This window comes from Cavia porcellus, unplaced genomic scaffold, assembly GCF_034190915.1.
Source record: "Cavia porcellus strain 051 isolate PalLab524CR breed Dunkin Hartley unplaced genomic scaffold, mCavPor4.1 scaffold_21, whole genome shotgun sequence".
In the NCBI taxonomy this organism is placed as follows: Eukaryota; Metazoa; Chordata; class Mammalia; order Rodentia; family Caviidae; genus Cavia; species Cavia porcellus.
The window spans coordinates 9,923,532-9,936,916 of NW_026947504.1; the positions used below are offsets into that span (position 1 = coordinate 9,923,532).

At 42.2% G+C, this 13,385-nt stretch overlaps 1 long non-coding RNA gene across 15 annotated transcripts in view; it reads left to right on the top strand.

Annotated features, from left to right (window-relative positions):
• Positions 1–13,385, top strand: part of LOC101787993 (uncharacterized) — a 260,957-nt gene that overhangs the window by 207,475 nt on the left and 40,097 nt on the right. The window contains exon 9 of one of the 15 annotated variants that reach the window (XR_010041635.1): positions 3,990–4,092. The exons of the other annotated variants lie outside the window; for them this stretch is intronic. This is a non-coding gene — a long non-coding RNA (uncharacterized LOC101787993). The remainder of the gene's footprint in view (positions 1–3,989; positions 4,093–13,385) is intronic. 15 annotated transcript variants of the gene reach the window in all.

The window sequence follows — 13,385 nt, forward strand, 5'->3', positions numbered from 1 at the left end:
AAAATCCCCAAACCTAAAGCAGGAACCAGAATTTTTTGCAATAAGCCACTTTACCAAAGAAAGGCCAGGAGAGAAAGCCTGCCAGACCTAGTTATGAAGTGTTAACCAGGTAAATTCATTAGGCGGAGCCATCTCTTCCTTTGGGAGAATATTGACATTTAAGCTTTGGCTTCTTGGGACTGTGCTGGAGGACTCCTCAGTGGAATGCAATGACTTCTTCCTTCCTCCCCAAACTGAAATCCAGGCTATTACAATTCCAAATGGACACAGAGTCCTGCCAAGTTTATAGGAAATTGGAATGACACTGTGGGTTCCCACCACGAGGGGTAGCAGAAGCTGAATGCTCAGAGAGTAACATTTCCCTTGCGATTCCCAAACTCATCTATTTTTATTTTAAGAGGTTCTGTGTTTTCATTCAGTTTTGTGAACAGAAGAATCCATATGGAATATTCACCAAGTCTACTAAAATAAAAGCAAGCAGCTTCTCAGTAGTATGGTAAAATATCTGTCAAGATTCAAGAGCAGGTCAGAAGGAATCGCAGACACTTACTTTTGAAGACCTGTGAGAAGTCATTGACTCTTTCTAATGGATACCTTGTGGACATATGGCAAAGACAATATAAATTGCTAAATCCATGTACAACAGATACTGTCTTTGACAAGGCGTAACTCATTTAAAACAAGTTATAAAGTAGCTGTTCAGAGACATATAGCTTGTATTCATTTAATATGTTTTAAATATATAGATATTTTTTATAAAGTACAGATTTTGGAGATGGAGTAGACAAAGAGACTCATAAATTCCATGCACAAAATAAGCACATTTTTGTTGATAATTTGCAGTAAGCTTCCTTGAAAATAGTTGTTAACGATAACTTGAAAATTATCTTGTTCATTTCCTTATTTGCTTATTTATGATATTTTTCCTAGCTTCTGCCTCTACGTCCCTTCTGGTTAGTAAGGTTAGTAATGAAAAAGGCATTGTACACACTCATTTTTCATTGTAGTTGTTGCTGTTTGTTTTGCTTTATGCTGCACATTAACTGGACAATGTAGAATAATATTCATTTTTAAAATATTTGCCTGCTCTGTACTAACCACTGTTTTCAGGAGGAAAAATGCTGTATCCATAGAATCTACATTCCAGTGGGGAGAGACAGACAGAAAAAAATCAGTGCATATTTGGCAAGTGGGCATAAACATTATAAAGATAGGTAAAGTAGGAGACAGGGTTGTCTAGGAAAGGATCTGATAAGGGGATATTGGGGAGCAATTTGAAGCAAGTTGAGGAGCTGCCCTTGCAAAGAGCTGGAGGCAGAGCCCAGCCAGCAAGAGAAGGGTCTTGGGAGGCTTAGCCCAGGAGGTGGGCAGATGGGGTAGGAGGCCTTGGAGACCTGGGCTGACCTGGCTTTCGCTCCTCAAGAAACGGAGGCCTCTGCAGGACCCAGAGCCAGGAGGCTGTGACTCCGGTTTAAAAAGGCTTTTTCCAGCTGCTGTGTGACAAAGGAATGGGAAACGTAGGTTGAGGGACCAGTGAGAGCAGGTGAGAAGTTTGCATAAGCCAGGACCGGGGTGAGGGATAAGGTGGCCCAGTGAGGAGTCAGAAATGGTCAGATCTGAGCGCGTGGGAAGGCAAGGCTGATAGGATGCCCTGATGGCTTGGCTGGAGAACCTCAAGCGCTTTGCAGCTATACCCTGGCCTTTTAGTGACGTGGAGGAGACTGAGGTCTCCCTTAGAGACCTCTCCTGTTCCTCAGCGGACAGGGGAGAGGGCGGGAATGGAAGACGGGCTGTACTTGAGGAGATCTCGCTAGTGAACCTATAGGGCAGAGGCCATGTAGGCAGTTGCAGAGGTGAGAATGAAGGGCTAGCCTGAGTCCTCAAGGGCAGCATGACTGCTGCTCCCTGACTGACCAAGGCCCAGGAGGAAAGGGTCACGTGGGGTCAGTGCCAAGCTACACACACAGGGAACTTAAGCGATCACAGGGCTTTACATCTAAAGCAGTTCTCCGGCACGGTTATGTGGGAAGTCTGCCAGTGAGCTCTGAGCGTCCACCTCTGAGTCATCTTCAGGGCCTTGTTTAGTCTGTTGCCTTCCTGCTAATGTTCGTTTCCTTTATTGCTATACTCTAAGCCGTTTATTGACTGAAGAACCATAGAGTTGCTTGTTTTTAACAAGACGGAAGACCACAACATGGAAGTTTAACTTCAGAGTTTAAACATTTGGCTTTTTACTGCTAACTGGGAAGCCTGCAGGCAAGGAAACATACAAGAACCCTCACTGGGTTTGCCAGTGCGTCTGGGCAGACCTGGCAGGAAGTGATGGGTACAGATGGAGGAAGGAGGCATGGGGGCCCACGCTGGTGGCTCGGAAGATCGGTGGCAGGCTGGAATGCTGGTCAGAACAGGATTTTGTCCTTGCTAACCTTGGGAATTTCTCAACCCTCATTCCTTTGACTGTCAACTGTACTATCCTTAGTTCCCCTGGGACCCAGGATAATCAGCCAGCAAATTCCTTTTCCCTTAAACCTAAATCTGAAGCCCCATGGGCCTTTCCCATAGCATAAATATAGTATTCTATTCCTGTACGTATTGTCTCATTCACAGGAAATAGCGTCTGAATTACATCACGGATCAGTTCTACTGTAGTCTATTGACTTTTTTTTGATGGACCCATTGTGGGAATGACATGGTTCCTGTTCCTGATAGCTACTATATCCTATCCATTATGTTCAAAATGCTAGAGCGGGTGGCGGAGACACATGAATGCAATGCCAGGATAATCTCACCGTCTCTTCCATATGAGTGTTTTGCCAAAACATTTCTCTAAATGCTGCCCCAAGCTCTAGATGTGAATACACAGCAAAGCAGGATATTTCTCCTTATCTAGCAGTAAAACTCTTGTCTTTGGAAAGTTGCTTGGGGGGATAGGAGTCTATTAGATCAGTGTTACAGGAAACCATTAGACATTTCCCAGTATCTGTCTTTCCTTTCTTCTGTGGTAAAACACAGAGCTCCCAATTTAAGCTAGACATGTAGCCACTGAGCCTTGAGACTACATTTCCCAGCTTCCCCTCCTTCCCCTGGGTAGGTCAAAAACCTGAGTCCAGGTCAACACAAGTAGGCGAATTTGCCTAGAGGCAGCTCCTACTGCCACTCAGAACCCCATGTAAGAGGCATTTAATGTATAAGCCTTGATCCTCTTCCTCATGCCTTCTTCTGTTTTGCAGTCTGAAATGCAGATACTGCCATCTTGGAGGATGGAACAACTACCATACCCTTCCTTGTCTTCAAGGCTTCCTGCACAAGACAGAAACTTATATTTCCTAATGGGTGTCTAGATCTCATAACTGACCCTAATCCCAACTAACACAGTTTGCTCACTTCCTCTGTAGAATGCGCAGTGTGCTACAGGTGTCACTCTAAGTTGGCCCTTCCTGCCAATGGTTTCCAGCTAACGTGCTTTCAGTTCATCTGTTTCCTCAGCCACAGAGACTTGTCCCTCTGTATACCATCGTCTTCTCTAGTGTTTCTGTCCTATACACTCTAGATAGACATGAATATAGCCAACAGTTTCTGAAGACAGCTGAGAGATATGCCTGTCACTCCTGAGACTGGTTTTTATTATTATAGAAATAACACATGTAAGAATTGAACCAGTACAAAAGACTTTTAACAATGAAAAGTGCTCCATATCCCTAGTCCCACTACCTAAAAGTCCGTATGTTAGAAGCTTTCAGGGTATCCTCTAGAAATTTCTGTGTATGTAAAATCACCAAGAAAAAAATATAATTTATATGTTTAATTTAAATATAGTATACCATAAAGTTTTAAATTTAACCATAATTCTAAGCATCTTTCCAATGTGTGTATATATATATATATATATATATATATACTCTAGCTTCTGACTACATACTATCCAATTGTACAGTAGATGTGTCATAATTTATTCAATGAGATTCCTGTGAGTGAATATCTCTTTGCAGATTGTGGCTATTGAGATTGCTGAGACAGATTGTCTAGCACATACATCTGCGTACATTTGTAGGAGGAAATTCATGGAATCAGAGTTGCTAGCCGAAACTGTACGTAAGTATATAAGCAGTACTCTCTGCATTTACATTCTTAGCAACAGGATCAAAGCTGCCTTTTTTTTTTTTTTTTCTTTGCAGTACTGGAGATCAAACCCAGAAGTGCTCTACCACTGAGCTACATCCCAGCTCTTTTTAAACAGTATTTTATTTTGAGACAGAATCCCAATAAATTTTTCAACATAGTCTTAAATTTGTGATCCTAAATAGCTAAGATTACAGGTGTAGACCACCAGGTCTGGCAAGGCTGCTTATTATACTCAGTTCCCACCTGGAGCCACAGCTGGGCATTGGCTTTCTTCCGTTTATGTAGGGCTTTTTGCTGTTGTTAAAGAGTTTCTGTTCACAAACAGCATAGCACCTGATTTTTTGAAATACAGATGAGAAACAGGTGAGTGATGTGCTTCAACTCATACTTTATATTGAGAAAAGTACATCTTGGACAAAAGTTCCATCTTATTATTGAAAAGATGCTAGCGATTATTTCCATTTAAGTTATGGATATAATAGGCTCTAAAAAAGAGGGAGCAGCTGGAGGTCCTCCAGCAGGAAGGATCAGGGATACCATGAAAGCCCAGTCTTCTAGACCCCAGGCTCTAGAGAGGCCACTCCACTGCAAAGACAAAAGGGATTTTGAATACTGGTAGAAATAGAAAGATACCGTGTATGTCAGCCCTGAGGTGAATTCCAGATTTAGGGTTCATTCAATCCCTGTGATCTTACGCACCCAGCCTCACACTTAGTAACCCTCCTGTCTCAGAATCTTTGAAAAGCAGCCTGGGGGCAGACAGCAAGCGTAGAGGTGGCATCGGAGGGCCTGGTACTGTATCTCTAGTGCCTGCCAAACTGCTGGATAACTGCTCAGAACAGAATGGAATCTTTGCCTGGAATCTGTACATCCTTTCACCCTCTTTGCTCTGCTCTGCTGATATTTCAGGCTCTTTAGACTTCTGCCTGTTGTTCATCTGAAGTAGGAGAGTTCTTTGTGTCAAAGGATTGCCAGACTGGTTGGAGTGTTTCTTCTATGCTGGCAAAAGGGCTACACAGAGCTGTGCTAGTCTCAGTCAGGTGTCCCGCCTTGCTGGGCTTTCCTGGAGCAGCTGTCTTAGAAGTGGGTAGCACCCTCTTCTGGGCTGAATCCAGATGTTTTCCGTGTCCTAAAGTCATCTGGGATAATACCCACTAGCATTTCCCTTTCCCAGGCAAGCGCTGCCCCATCACTGCCCTCTCCTGGCCCCTTCTACATCTTATTTAAACATGACACACTGAACTGTTTGCAAATTCAGAGTAATAATGAGGGAGATTCCAAGAAAGATTTGTTAGGGAGCAAGAACTTATCTGAGTTCTTAACTACATGCAGGACACAAGGACAAGGTTTTGGTTATAAAAAAAATAAATAAAAGCCTTATAGTCAGTACAGGTAGGGAATATGAAGAATGAATAACTAAAGTTATATGAAAGACCTTTTTTTTTTTTGATACTGGGGATTGAACTCACAACCTTGCACTTGCCAGACAGGTGCTTATGCTGCCGAGCTAAATTCCCAGCCCCTGAAAGACAGTTTTAAACAAGCAACACAGGTGCCAAAGGGACTCCCCCTGTAGATATTTGTTGCCAGGCAATTTCTTCATGAAACAGCAAATATTGGAAAAGATAAGGATATATCTTCACCTTTGAGAAGTTCCTAAAAGGAGATGTACCCGAAGCTTCTTTTATGGAACAGATTAACATAGAACTATGCAACGTAAGCCTTTGGGCTTCTCCTTTCTTCAGCTTTTACAGTCTTCACTTTTTGTCATCATTTGTGTTACAATGACATTGGCAGGACACAAAGGTATCTTAATGGTATCTTCTCACTTATAATCAGCACTCCATTTTTCCATTTCATCAAAACATTTACTCTAATAGACATATAAGTACTGCTTTATTTAATTCCATCTGTGTACTACTGACCATGAGTATTGGTTCATTTTATAGCACAAGTCAAGGACTGAATCCATTTTGTTTCATTTCAACAATACAATGCAACAGTAAAAGGAAAATGCTAACAGCTGTCACCTTAGTGAGTTCTTACCTGAAGGCAGGCACATAATAATTTTACATTGTTGTATCTGATAGTCACAATTATCCAATGGGATAAGAGCTAGCTCTATTATCCCAGTTTTGACCGGTGAAGGTACTAAGGTTCAGAGGCATTGGATAACTTGCCCAGATTACAGTGAGGGCTTTAAGCTTGAAAGTCCACTCCAGAGATCTTGTTCTTGTCTATTGTGTATATTGCCCCTCTTAGTGTTCACAATGAGTGTACAGTAACTCAGTGAGCAAGATTATTTTGTTAGCAAGTACAGTTCACTGTGTGAAAATTAATGTGATGTGGGGCATTACAGACTTGAGTGAGGAGGGAAATGGAGCATTCTCAGTGTCTCGAGGCTGCCTTGTTAATGGAAGACGTGAGAGCAGGACTAGTTTATGCTGACTTGTCACCCAGCCCTTTGCTTGAGGATCAGGGTCAAGACTTACCCCGTGCTTACTCTGTTCCAGGCGTCATGCTCAAGGATTCCAGGTTGGTTCATTCCTTACAACAAACCCACCTTACAGAGGATGTTCGGAAAGGTGAAGCCACATGCTTGAGGTTACACAGCTAGTGACTGGTGGAGTCAGGACATGGGACAGCTTCCTTTGCTTCCTTTCAATGACCGTGGGGTACTCAGATTGTCTTAAAAACCCTGGAATAGCCATCCGTCTATCTTGCAGAGGATCCCATCCAGTAGGGCTGGGAGCAAGAAGAGGGCAGAAGTTGGTCAGATATGTGTGCTGGGAAGCGCTCCTGGACCCGAGGGTTTGAGGGAGTGCACCTGCCCCCAGCAAACCCTAGACGGAAAGATTGCAAATACTGTATGTCTGCATCTAAGCCTGTAACAAGGCTCCTAGTTATCTTTAGGAGCAAGAGTTCTTCTAGTAATTTTTTTTTTTTTTTGGTCTTTTTCATTTTTATCGGTACCAGGGATCAAACTCACGACTGCCTGCTTGCAAGGCAGGCGCTTATGCCGCTGAGCTAAATCCCCAGCCCCTCTTCTAGTAATTTAGATAGATAAGGAAAAGGCAACCACAGTTTTGGGTAGCAGTCGACTTAAGTACCCTTTCCTCCAGATCCTCATATAAAATAATGGTTCTGGTTGCTCTTGTGAAAAATCTCCATTTTTAGGCTTTTAATTGGATTTGGAGGGCAAAGCTTTGGAGACAGAACGCCTCCTCTCAAATTGTTGCTCTGTCAGCCCTAGCCACGTTCCCATCTGGGACAAGCTAGCGACCCTCTCTGGGCCTGGGAACCCTTGAGGGAACCCAGCAGGGTGGCTGGGTCACAGGGTGAAGCACCTGGCTAGGGCGAGTAGCAGCCTCTCTGATAATAACACCACCCACTGGCCCGGTCGTTTCCTTCAGCATGCGAGTGTAAAATCTGCAGTCCCAAGTTGAACCCAAATGTGGAGGAACAAACACCTGGCCCCAAATATAATTTCCTCTCCTAGCTCATTGCAGCCCGGGGGACAGCGCCGGGGGGAGGGCCCAGGTGCGCGGCAGCCCCGTAATTTCCAGAGCCCTTCTCCTCCACTGACACGTAATTGTCAGATTGTTTTATGGGAGCTGCTTCCTGCCCCCTTCCTGCCTGGCTTCCAAATGTGCTCATTCCCGGGGAAGCCTCGCGTCTCCTCCTCGCCCTTAATCGCTCCTTTCCTGCCCGTCCGGCCCGGCACGGCGATTTCCTAAATCACTGGGAATTGGCTTCCCGCACGCGCCCCGGGTGGGCTGGGGGCGCAGCGCGGGCGGTGACCCGGGGTCAGCGGAGCCCGCAGCCTCGGGGCGCTTTGATGTCTCCGGGGCTCCCTGCGCGCCCCCACCAGGCCCTCCGAGCCCAGGATGCGCCTAAGGTCAGGGCAGCCTGAGGACACCGAGTCCGGCTGCTCGGGTTGCAGGCTTGGGTGGTGGGGGTCCCCCTGCTCACCCCAGCCCTGCAGCACCTCCACCTCCGAACCGGCCCAGGCCCGGTTCCGCCCAGTTCTTGGTTCGCTATCATCCAAGACAATCCTCCCTCCCAGGAAGTTCTGACTTTTTTAAGCTTAATTTCCCCATTTGAGGAATTTCTGAGGAAGCAGCGTGGAGCTTTTTACATTTTAACTATATATAGGTATTTTTTATTACTAGAGAAATATACAGTCACAGTAAAAATTTCAAACCTAATTGCTTTCAGATGGAACTACACTTAGCAAAATTCTGGGTATCCTTCCGGAAATGTTCTGTGCGCACAGAGGCGTGCAAAGTGTGTCTTTTATTTGTTTTATACAAATGAGAGCATATTGGGCATCTTTCTGTACAGCTGCCTGGTCTTCATTTAGCACATTTTGGATGTTTGCCTTTTCAGTAAACCTAGATTTACTAATTTTAAAAACGTGGTAGATGGTATTCTATGAATACACTAATGTGTTTAACCAATTCCTACTAATGAATATTTTAATTTTACTCTATTTAATAAGTATTTTAAACTTAGTGTGTGTGTGTGTGTGTGTGTGTGTGTGTGTGTGTGTTATTTAAAGTGTCTGGGAGATTAAAATTTTGAGGGATGTCAAATTGTCTTTCAGAAAGGTTGTACCAGTTTAACAGTGTGTAGGAATAACTGGTTGTGCATATGTCATCACAAATATATACACAGATATTTAAAAGTGCAAATCTTAAATTTTATTATTTAAACTAATATTTCCTTGAGAAATTAATGTTTTCTCCAGATAATAACTTTTTTTCCTGGGAATTTCCTACTCAAATCACCATGATACTTTTGTATTATTTTGGCCACTGATTTGAAGATACCTTTATATAAAAAAGGAAAATAACCTTTTGTATCACAGGTATTATTATTAATTCACAACTTTATTGAAAGTCCTTTGGTCTTGTGTATGAATTTTTCTCCAGGTAACATTTTAAAAATTGGGACTGGGGATGTAACTCAGTGGTAGAATATTTGCTTTCTAATGCAGGAGCCTCTGAGTTCAATGCCCAGCAATGAAAACAATTTAAGATTTTTTTTTTATTTTAAAGACTTAAAACAGAATAAAGCCAATCAAAACAAAACAATATAAGTGATACATGGTTTCAAAGCAAGATAATAGGAAATCAACAGTAGCCACCAGAGTGCCTCTTATTGTCTTCAAAATAGCTGCCTGTACCATCAGACATAGGAAAATCAAACAAAACAGCAGAATAGAATCAATAAAAACAAAACAATGAAGGCAATGTAGGACTTTAAAACAAGATAATAGTAAATCCAAAATAGCTACCATAATGTCTTGTTATTTTTGAAAGAGCTGCTCATGCCGTCAAATATAACAAAATCAAACAAGGCAAAGCAGAATAAACCAAACCAAACAAAACAATGAAAACAATACAGGACTTCAAAACAAGATGATAGGGAATCAGCAATGGCTGCCACCTTCAGAATAAGACCCCCCCCCATAGATGCCACACTGCATACTGCCATCCTATAAATAGATTATCAGATTACCGGCTTTCAGCCTGCAAAGTCGATGAAACACTAAACACTACAAGCATTAAGTTGTGTTTTACTTCAGTAGCTATCATCCCAGCCTGTGTTTCTCTTATCAACAGGTCACTGAGTGGAATAGTGGGGAGAACTTGGCCTGTCTTGTCTCCCAGCCTGTGTGTGGAAGGGTCTGGCATCTGGTTATCCTCCCCATGGTCCACGCGTGGCACCAGCTCACAGGAAGTGGCTGGCTTCTTGTTCTCTCCACAGCCCATGAATGATGCCCACGAAGAACAATTTTTTTGATAAGTAATTTTAATAGCAAACTGAAGCTGTGTGTTTGTGCATATGTGCGCACATGCACACATGTGTTTGTGTAGTACTAGGGCCTTGTTTAGTCCTGGCAAGCATTCTACCACTGAGTTATGTCCTCAGCTGGATTTTTCTTTTAAACATGCTTGAAATCCTTCTACAAATTGTTTCTTTTTCTGATTTCCACATTTTTAATCTTTTATATTTTTTACATTGAATCCAACTAAAATTTTGAGGGGAAAAATAAATCATATAAGAGGAGGTCAAACTTTGTTTCCTGTGTGCCTAATCGGTTCTCACAGTATTCACTGACTAATACATCTCTTCTAGGTACTTTTGAAAGTAAAATGTTTTAACATAAGGAAAATGTTTCATAAGTTAGCTTTCTTTATATGTGATGATTTTCAGGAAAGAAAAGAATTTGATTCTTCACTGAATTTATTTTTTATTTTTATTTTAAAGAGAATGAAATCAAACAAAATAAAACTGAATAAAGCCAATCCAAACAAACAGTAAAAGTGATACAGGATTTCAAAACAGGTTAATAGAAAATCTTAATGGTTACCATAATGCTCCTTGTTATCTTCAAAATTCCCCCGCATACCATCAGACATAATAAAATCAAACAAAATAGAATAAAACCAGACAAAACAGAACACTAAAGAAAACAGACCAAAATGAAACAGTGAGAACAAGATCGGTTTTCATAAACGACACAGAAGGAAATCTCCCATAGTTGCTGCATGGCATATTATTATCCTCTAAATAGATGCTTAGACTACTGGCTTTAGGCCTGCAAAGTCAATCAAACAACACAAGCATTAAGTTGTTTTTGTACTTCAGTTGCTATGAGCTCAGCCTGCGTTCCTCCAAATCAGCTTATGGGATGGGGTGGGGGAGTGTGTCTTCTTGTCTCCCAGAAGGGTGAATTGGCTTCTTGTTCTTTCTCCTGGCCCTGCATGACTACTGCTGGCTCACAGGGAGGGCAAATTGGCCTCTTCACTGACTTTAAAGATGCTGAAACCCATCTTCCAGAAAGAACAAGTTAATTGCTAGTATTTGACTAGTCTTTGTGAAATGAAGGGATCTTAAAATGACCCCTAAAGGTTCTGATTTCCATTCATTCACAACAAGCACTCACTGCTAGTACATACAGTGGCCTATGGAATCACTGAAATGGTTATATTTCATTTTTGCCCTTTGGAATTATATACTTGAATAGGGAAATGTCAGATCTTTCAGTTTTTGGCGAGGGGTGTGTGTGTTTATAGCTCATTAATGTCGTGGCTCCTAGGGCTCTGGAAATGTTTGAAAGGTGATTCAAATTTATTGATTATTTCAGGAAATAAACTATTTGATACTTGGAAGTTGGAATGAAACATCGAGAATATTATAAAGGCCTTGCAGTTTAGAAATATATGTCCTTTCTGCAGAGAGTCATTTAGATGTAGAGTTTCAGAGCTGACAGGAAAGAAAATGAATAACTGCTAGTTATCATATCCATTTCACTAAACTGGAGTGACAGCTTTCACCTCTATCTCAGCTAAGTAGCGGGGGAAAGATGGTGTAAGCTTTCTACTCAAGAATTAGGATGAACCTTGTTAGTCACCTGTCTGAGCTACTCACCATTTGGTTGTATGAGTTAGAATGTCCAGGCTGGGACAATCAGGCCACATCATTTGCTTTGCCCGAATGCCCTCTCCATAGGTGCTGTGGCAGCTCTGTTGAACTATATTCATTGGCAGGGGCTCCCACGACATGATACCAGACCTGTGCCTTCAGCAACAGAAGCGTGTTTGCTCCTGTTTCTGGAAGATGGAAGTCCAAGATCAAGGGGTTGGTGAGGCTGGTTTCTCAGGAGGCCTCTCTGCTTGGCTTGATCTGCATTCAAGGGATCTCTTCTTCATCCAGGTGTATCCCTGCTTTCTTTCGGTGTGACCAAATTACCTCTTCCTAAAAGAGTGGCAGTCATATTGAGTTAGAGTCTACTGGATACCTTCACTTTAATCTCTATAAAGGCACTCTCTCCAAAGTCATGTGATGAGGAGCTGGAGACTAAAGCCTCACTGTACAGATCTGTAGGTGACACCATCTAGCCCACAACAGAAACTAAACTGAGTTTGACCACTGATACCAAAGGAGAAATCTACAGGATGATAAGGGGCTAAATTTTCTTGTCAGATCAATAGGCCCTTGTGAAGAGAAAGCTCTATCTCCTTCTCTGTCTTTTCAATATTCAAGGATGCTGATGCCTGGAGCTATGCAGCTATCTGTCAACAAGTGAAAAGTATTAGCAGGCAAAAGCCTCTCTGTTACAGTATGGCTAAGACCTGCAACCCTCACAGCATTGTTGAGTTGCTGAATGAGTCCTGAGATGCTCCATTTCCCGACTTCTCATTAAGAATAAAATGTCCTGGCTATTATTAGACATGAGGAAGGGAAGAAAGGAAGGGTAACAGAGGGAATGGATGTGATCAAATTATGTTATATGCATGTACTTGTGGGAAGATGTCATATTAAAATACAACATTTTATAAAAGTAATAGGTACTATTAAAAATACATCTTATAAAAAGAATAAATGTCCTGGGCTTGGGCAGGCACTCAGTGGTAGAGTGCTTTCTGGCATGTGCAAGGCCTAGGGGTTTGATCCATAGTCTTACATGCACAAAAAGAAATTAGGTCTTTATAGTCAACCTGCCATTGTTTGTTAACTTTTCTGTTACTTGCAGCTGAAAACATTTTTAACTAATATGGAATTTAATTATTTCTTCACTGAACTATATGCTGACTCCCAGGATAATGGACCACTGATGTGGCTCAAATGAGGCTAAAGGCACTGGGCTGCTGCTGAAACCGCTCTGGCCTCCGCAGCCTGCCCCAGGGGTCATCAGCCTAGAACTCAGATAACACCTTCCTGAGCTCTCTGACCTTTTGCACTTTATTCTATCTCGTAGGTTGCTGGCTGCAGGAACTAAATTGTAGGACAATGCTATGAGTAGTCTGGCTTTTGTTTCTTTCTATAATTATTTCTATAAAGTTCTAAGGGCAATCAGGGTTCTCAGGTTCAAGGACATGATGAACAAAGCAGTGCATGAATTGATGCACACTCTGTTCCTCTGTGGTGCTGGGCATTGAACGCAGGCCTCACACAAGCCAGACAAGTGTACTCCCATGAACTGTGTCATTCATGTGGACCTGTCATAGGTCTCTCTTTACTCTATACATTAGAACTAGAGGTTGAATACATCAGATGGGGTTTGATTTTCATTTGGAAGCCTTCTCTGTAGTTTTACCATATTCTATGATCACTTCTCTCATTTAAAATGTGCACAAAGTTGTGATAACCAGGAGGACGTTGCAGAATGCAACCTATGTCTCAGCCTTCTAAGAGACTGCCAACAACTTCTGCTTCTTTGTCAGATACTATTTTGCCTTTTGAATTGCTTC